This window comes from Myxocyprinus asiaticus, chromosome 1, assembly GCF_019703515.2.
Source record: "Myxocyprinus asiaticus isolate MX2 ecotype Aquarium Trade chromosome 1, UBuf_Myxa_2, whole genome shotgun sequence".
Classification (NCBI taxonomy): domain Eukaryota; kingdom Metazoa; phylum Chordata; class Actinopteri; order Cypriniformes; family Catostomidae; genus Myxocyprinus; species Myxocyprinus asiaticus.
This window is the reverse complement of record NC_059344.1, coordinates 62,588,029-62,595,196: the sequence shown is the minus strand read 5'-3', so window position 1 is coordinate 62,595,196 and position 7,168 is coordinate 62,588,029. Positions and strand designations below refer to the sequence as shown.

General features: G+C 33.6%; 1 pseudogene; it reads left to right on the top strand.

The window, feature by feature from the left end:
- Window positions 1-1,388: 1,388 nt before the first annotated feature.
- Window positions 1,389-2,258, top strand: LOC127440221 (beta-1,3-galactosyltransferase 2-like; annotated as a pseudogene).
- Window positions 2,259-7,168: the final 4,910 nt, after the last annotated feature.

The following is a 7,168-nucleotide window of genomic DNA, read 5'->3' as shown; positions in this document are numbered from 1 at the left end:
ATATCGACTGGTCCCTCCTTTTCTTGGAGGGGAAAAAATAAAGCAATAATTGAAATTACAGTGAGGCACTAACAATGGAAATCAATGGGGCCAAGTTTTGGAGGGTTAAAAACAGAAATTCTTCTGTTTAAACTTGTTTATTATTTGAGCTGTACTGTTGTTTAAATCGTAAAATTGGATATAACTTTACACAGAAAATAAATGTTATCACACTAAAATCATGTTAACGCATGTATATTGTTTATGTCTTGAGGCTATACTTTTGAAACAGTGAGTATTTTATTGTTAACAGATTGGCTTCATTCACTTCCATTGCAAGTGCCTCATTGTAAAATTTTTAAGAAAAGGAGGGACCAGTCGAAATTATTTATTGGTAATTAACATAATGCCACAGGTGCTGATTGAGCTTAACTTGTATTGAACTCCTTTAACCATTGTGTTACAGTAACTAAAGTTAACATTTGTTTGTTGGTTTGTTTGTTTTTTAATGTGTGCACCCATACAGAAATCTGATATATGGGCATAGGAACATATAAAATTTTTGTTTATATATCTGAGTATACTGTATGTACATATTCCACTAGAATTTGGGAAAATATGTGTTACATACTTTATATGAAAATGGCCATTTTTGTAGCATTTTGAAATATTCTGCGTGTTGCATATTTGTACAAGCATGTGACTCAGTCAAAACTATATATGAACATATATTTCATAAATGTGTTTTGAATATATTGATGCATATCAGATTTCTGTGTCTGTGCAAGTTTCTGTGGATGTATTCATAGTGAACTTATGTTAACGTATACAGTTAACCTTATTGTGAAGTGTTACCATACTGCATACTTTTATTGTTGTACCTTGTTTATTGTGCAATATCCTTTAAAAAAAACAACAACATGCAAACCGACTGCCTTTAAAAATTTAAGTATTTGACTAAAGTAAAGTGAATTAGAAACTGCATGTTTACGTGCAAAAAGCTAAATACCCATGGCACTCTCTTTACATTAAAATGCCATTATTATCACATGGTCGTTGACACAAAAAAAAATATTATTTTATTTTTTTTAAAAGCTCCCTTAGACTCTCCCTTAATGTATCAAAGTGCCATTGGTATTTTGCTTTTTTTCACCATTTTGAACCCCTGACCTACACCCTTATGTTTGACATTCTCTACTTGTAGGTATTTTTCCGGAATTTAACATATTTTCTCTTTTCAGTCAGGGGCTGTCAAATAGTGGATTTGAAAGGAGATCTCGTTCATTTATCTGCCCCATTTAGCTGGTCCTGTTGCTGTTTTACTACATCAACTACACTCAGTTCTCTGAAAAAGGGCAACAACATTTAGTTTATTGCTTCCAGAGACATTTACTTCTCAGACAACCAACATGTCACTGAGCACAGGTAGACCGTGGAAGCCCCCTGGACCATATTACATGGCTTACCCACACAAATATAATTTTGTTATAAATGAGCCTGAGAAGTGCAAGCAGGAAAACACTTTTGTGGTATTGATAGTACCAGTAGCTCCAGGCAATGCGGTGGGTCAGGATGCCGTCCGTTCAACGTGGGGGACGGAGAAGTTAGTGGAGGACAAAGTAGTGAGACTGCTATTTCTATTGGGCCTGCCCAGCTCTAAAGAGAGAGAGAACCTCCAAGATAGTTTGCTTCAGGAAAGCATGAAATATCATGACATCTTACAAAGCGAATTTTTGGACAGCTACCACAATCTCACGATTAAGACTATGGTGATGCTAGAATGGCTGACTGCTTACTGCCAGAAAGCATCATATGCGATGAAAGTTGACTCTGATGTATTTCTCAATGTGAAAAGCTTAGTGAATATGCTTTTGTCTGTGCCAAAAGAGAACTATGTGACTGGACTCGTGACTAGGGGTGCAATGGTACTGAGAGGCCCCCGCTCTAAATAGTACCTTCCAAAACAAGTTTTCACCCCTGCTATATATACTCCCTACGCTCTGGGCTTGGCATATGTGTTCTCTTTAGACCTGCCAGAGAAGCTTGTTGAAGCAGCCTGGCTTGTAAAAGCAGTCTACATAGAGGATGTTTATTTAGGATTATGCATGAAACATTTAGGTATTTCAGTAACTAATCCATCAGAAGGAGGCCTCTTTAATGTCTACCTTGTACAATATAACCACTGTCGTTATTCAAAACTCATCGCCACAACTACAAGAAGCTTGAGAGACCAAATAGAGTTTTGGAAAGATTTACAGACACCAGGTTCACCTTGTTAACAGCAGATAGCAAATAGGAGTTATGGTTCTTGAATTAAACTTGTCAGTCATTCTATAAAATGGACAACCACAAAAGAACAGACTAAAACAAAACCTGGGTTAAAGGGATGGTTCACCAAAAACGTATAGGGCTGTGCATCGATTTTAACTAATTAATTGCACAGTTTTCTTTAATTAATCGTGATTAATCGTGGTGCATGGTACAGTAAAACAAACATTAATATAATCATAAATATATTTACTTTATGGGCCTACTTTGTCTCAAAGAACTTGCAAGAAACTTGTTACTCAATATTTTATTTTTGTCATTATTTACTTAAAGCTGAAGTATGTCATTTCTGCGCCACTAGCACTACCAAATGGAATTGCAAAATACATTTTTCTTTCAAAACAGCTTTATGGAAAACTGTCTGCCATTGGTCAAACAAAGACCCAAGTCATGCCATTGGTTGAGTAATGTTGTTGGGGTGGGTCTAAGCAGGTCGCTCAAAGCAACCACAGCAATTTTCATAGCGCACAGAAACAAAGAGCTTAGAGTTTTCGAGAAAATTAACCTATAAATGGCTCACTAATAGTTGTCTCTGCATATTAAGCTGGGAGAGAAGGAAGTATTTTAACACAACATTAAACACAGCTTGTCCGTATCTCTCCCACATGCCTCACCACTTGAGGGTGAAGTCTCCATTCTTCGTACAGTAAATCCACGTCGCACGTAATGAACAAGTGTGCACTGCTCCACACTATCAGTTTCTGTGGTTGAATGTGCAGTCGAGTCAAGCGCGTACCTCCAATTTTAGCCAAAGGAAGTGTGGAAAAACATTAGTGAAGCTTCAGTAAGTGGACAAAATGGATACTGCATTAATTGTGTTAATTGTTTTAATACCTTAAACAGTCAACTCTTAATCGCAGAAATTAACACGTAAAATTTTCCAGCCTTAAAAAATTGAATTCTCTTATGATTTAATCACCCTTATGCCATCTCGCTTGACTTTCTTTCTTCTGCGGAACACAATCAAAGCTCCAAAAAAGTGAAAAAGGCAACATAAAAGTAATCCATGCAACTCGAGTGGTTTAATCCATGTCGTCTGAAGTGATATGACCACTTTGGGTTAGCCACAGACCTAAAAAGTCAAGATTTATAGTCTTGACATCTGAACTGGAACATAGTGCAGGCTTTAAGACATTAAAGCTTTGACGTTGCACATGATTGCAGGTATTTAGTCAAAATGATGTTGCATTTTTATTTTCTAGTGTTTTTGTCAAACTCTTGGCGACTTCTGCAAAGTTTAAAAGTATTGCAAATATTAAGAGCGACTCATTTTAACTCACGTCTGCATTTTCAAAATTGTCCAACTGGGTGTAAAAAATGCAAACCTGGCAACACTTTGACTGGTTTGTGTACTGCCATGTGTCAAGCACATGGAAGTGTGTAAACAAGCTTTTCTTTCGAAGGCGGCAACAAAAATGCGGATGTCAAGATTTAGGGAATAAGGACTTTAATTTTGGTCTGTTTCCCACCCAAAGCGATCAAATCACTTCAGAAGACATGGATTAAACCACTTGAGTTGTTTGGATTACTTTTATGCTGACTTTATGTCCTGTTTGGAGCTTGTTATGGACCCCATGGACTTACACTGTACAGGCAAAAAATCTTATACATCCACCAAAAAATATTTATTTGTGTTCCGCAGAAAGAAAGAAAGAAGGAAAGAAAGTCATATGAGTTTGAGAAGGCATGAGGTCATTTTTGGGTGAACTATCCCTTTAATTACAGTGTCTTCTACTAGGAGGAATTATCAATTAAATTATTGAAGACCAAGATGTAAACAGATTTATTGCAAACAATTAAGATAAAAATGTAAATAATTAACATTGGGAGGTCTTCAACTGGTTAAAACATCTGTTAGTTAAGTCAGTGGTTCTCAACTGGTGCGTCGCGGCTCGTGACCCAAAAATGTGTTGCAGCCAGGACTGTTCTGAAAATTATGCTAAATGCAAATAACAAAATACAAATAACCATATCATCTTTTAAAAAGGGACACTTTCCATAACACTTCCCACATCTTTTGTTGCTGATGTTAAAGGATGTAGACGTCCAGTTAAACTCTATAGTATTTTGACACAAATTCATCTGTCACTCGGTAGAAGCACGCCAAATTATACAAAACTCAATGTGGACAGGTTTGCACAACATGCCTCCATCCTTGGAAACCATGAACAAAACTTCTGTATGCAGAGAAAAGAAACCAGGCTACATTAAATGCTTTACAACATTTAAAGTTCACTTGCAACAGGGATAAACACGATTTGTGCTGACCATAATGTATTTTGAACAGTAATAAATGTAATCAAATCAAAGCCTAATAAATGTAATAAATAATTATAAGAAGAAGAAGAAATTTCAACATTTAATTGTAAGGATATTTTTGTTTACTTTTGCTCAATAAACTATTTTGGATTGCCACTTGATATCCTGTATAAGATGTGAATCATATAGCAAAAGCAGTTGAAAACAATTGTGTTAAGTTACTTTTGAGTGTTTCTCTTCGTCTTATCTGTGATTTTGCCATGTATTTTTTATCATAATATTTTGTGTTGTTGTTAGTGTCAGTGCGCTTGAGTGTGGCATCTGCATTTGTTTAACAAAATGCATTGCAGTGTTTTTAAAATGATTTTTTTTATTATTTTATTTTTTAAATGAGATTGATGGCCTAAATAAAGCTTGCAATATCAGCAGAATCACAAAAATAAATAAATAAATAAATAAGTATTAATACTTGATATCAAAATTGAAAATGTATCCAAAATAAAAGAAAAATTAAATGGAAATTGAACTAAAACATTAAAAGTAACTTTTGATTAATGTTTCTATACTTTGAAAAAAAAAAACTTTTGAGCTTATATTAATTGTATTGTAAATTTTTGGCAAAATTATTCTCAATTTTGTGAGTTTTGTATCACAATTAGCACCAACCAAAAAATACAGAAAAGTACAACGGTACATAAACAAATATTTATTGGACACCTCGTTGTTGTTGTTGTTGTTGATTCATTTTAGTGTGATATTTAGATACTCTGGACTTTAAAATGTGATCATGGTGATCAAGTATTTCACATTTATCTTGAAGAAATCTGATATCAGGGTGCATTTACCACAGATGTTACTCCTAGAATATTATTGTTTATATTTAGAAATGGTTTAATTTTAAATAGAACAAAGAAATAAATAAGTAAATAGATCTTAAATAGAAAGTATTTGTCCCTGGTGAAATATCCATAATAATGATGACAACAATAACATCAGCAACTGCTTTAGTGCTATTGATTAAAAGTATGAAAATGGGCTTGAGCTGACATTAAAATTAGTTTTAATGAGGTGAAAAATGGTAATCTTATGGCACAGTATGACAGCAGTATAATGATAGGTCATTGTAGTTGTGCATAATCTCTGGAATAGGACTCTTTTTCAAAATATAAAGTTTGTTTGCCATCTGCTGGTGATCTTCAAAGAGCGCTTAATAGAGATTATATGACATGATTACTGTATATTGTACTGTACATACCATATACTAATTCAGAAGTTTAACCTTAAGTTAACCTTACTTTTTGTATTCAAGTATTTAACCCCACCTGTTTATATCTGATTGAAAATAACGTTTTCATATATTCTTTGCAAAGCATTTGAGAAGGATGTTTGGCTATTCTTCTTGGCTGAAATTTGCTTTATTTATGTAATTATGACAGTAGCCTTTTTATTCTTAAGCCAATTTCAGCTTTACTTTAGACACATATATTTACAGTATACATAACATTTACTGTTTTGCCATTTAGACAAAGTCTTTTGATTTGACAGTAATGAACCTGCGCTTTTGTGGTTTTCCTGTTCATTAAAACAAAAGTTATGACAAATGGATAAGATAAGCAGTGATCAGTGTTACTATCAGAAATAATGAATAATTATTTCTTTAGTTATTAATTAATATTTAAATTAATCAATTGAATCTAACTCATTAAAACCTCATATGGGGGTCCAGTAAATGTAGTGTGCTATGTTTAGGAGCAAGTTTGGTTATTAGCTATAATTAATAATTATCAAAGATAATTATTAATTATTAAAATCAATAGAACATTGATGAGAATCAATGTTAGCTTTTCTAATCCTTTAAATCAACAATTATCAAAGATAATTATTAATTATTAAAATCAATAGAACATTGATAAGAATCAATGTTAGCTTTTTTAAATCCTTTAAATCAACAATTATCAAAGATAATCGTTAATTGTTAACATCGATGAAACATTAATTAAAATTAACACTAGCTTATTGATCATTCAAATTCAACAACCATCAAAGATAATTATCAAAAATCAACAGAATATAAATAAGGATTAACATTGACGAGGCACCACCCTGAAATCAGGGACTAATAACCAGATAGTAAAACAGTCTCAGTATTAGATTGTTTTCTTAGGAAAATCGACATCCGAAGAATATCGATTTTCCGGGGAAAAAAACAATGAATGAAGGTTTGAATCCGAGCACTGACATCCCGTCAGCATGACACAGGTGTATGCAAAACAAACCAAAACACTTCTTATTGTAATATAAACAAAGTTTATTTATGCAGTAATATCAATTAATAATTAATACAATGCAGTCAATAAACTTAAACAATAAACAATACAACTACAAACTAAAAAGTGATGTGATTAGATATGGAAATAAAAATAATCCTATAACACATAAGGTGTGTGTGTGTGTGTGTGTGTGTGTGTGTGTGTGTGTGTGTGTGTGTGTGTGTGTGTGTGTATGTGTGTGTGTGTGTGGGTGGGTGTGTGGTTAGTAAGAGAGAGAGAGAGGGAGATGATTAAGTGATGGCCCTAAAGCCGATTTCGCGATAGTGGGAGAG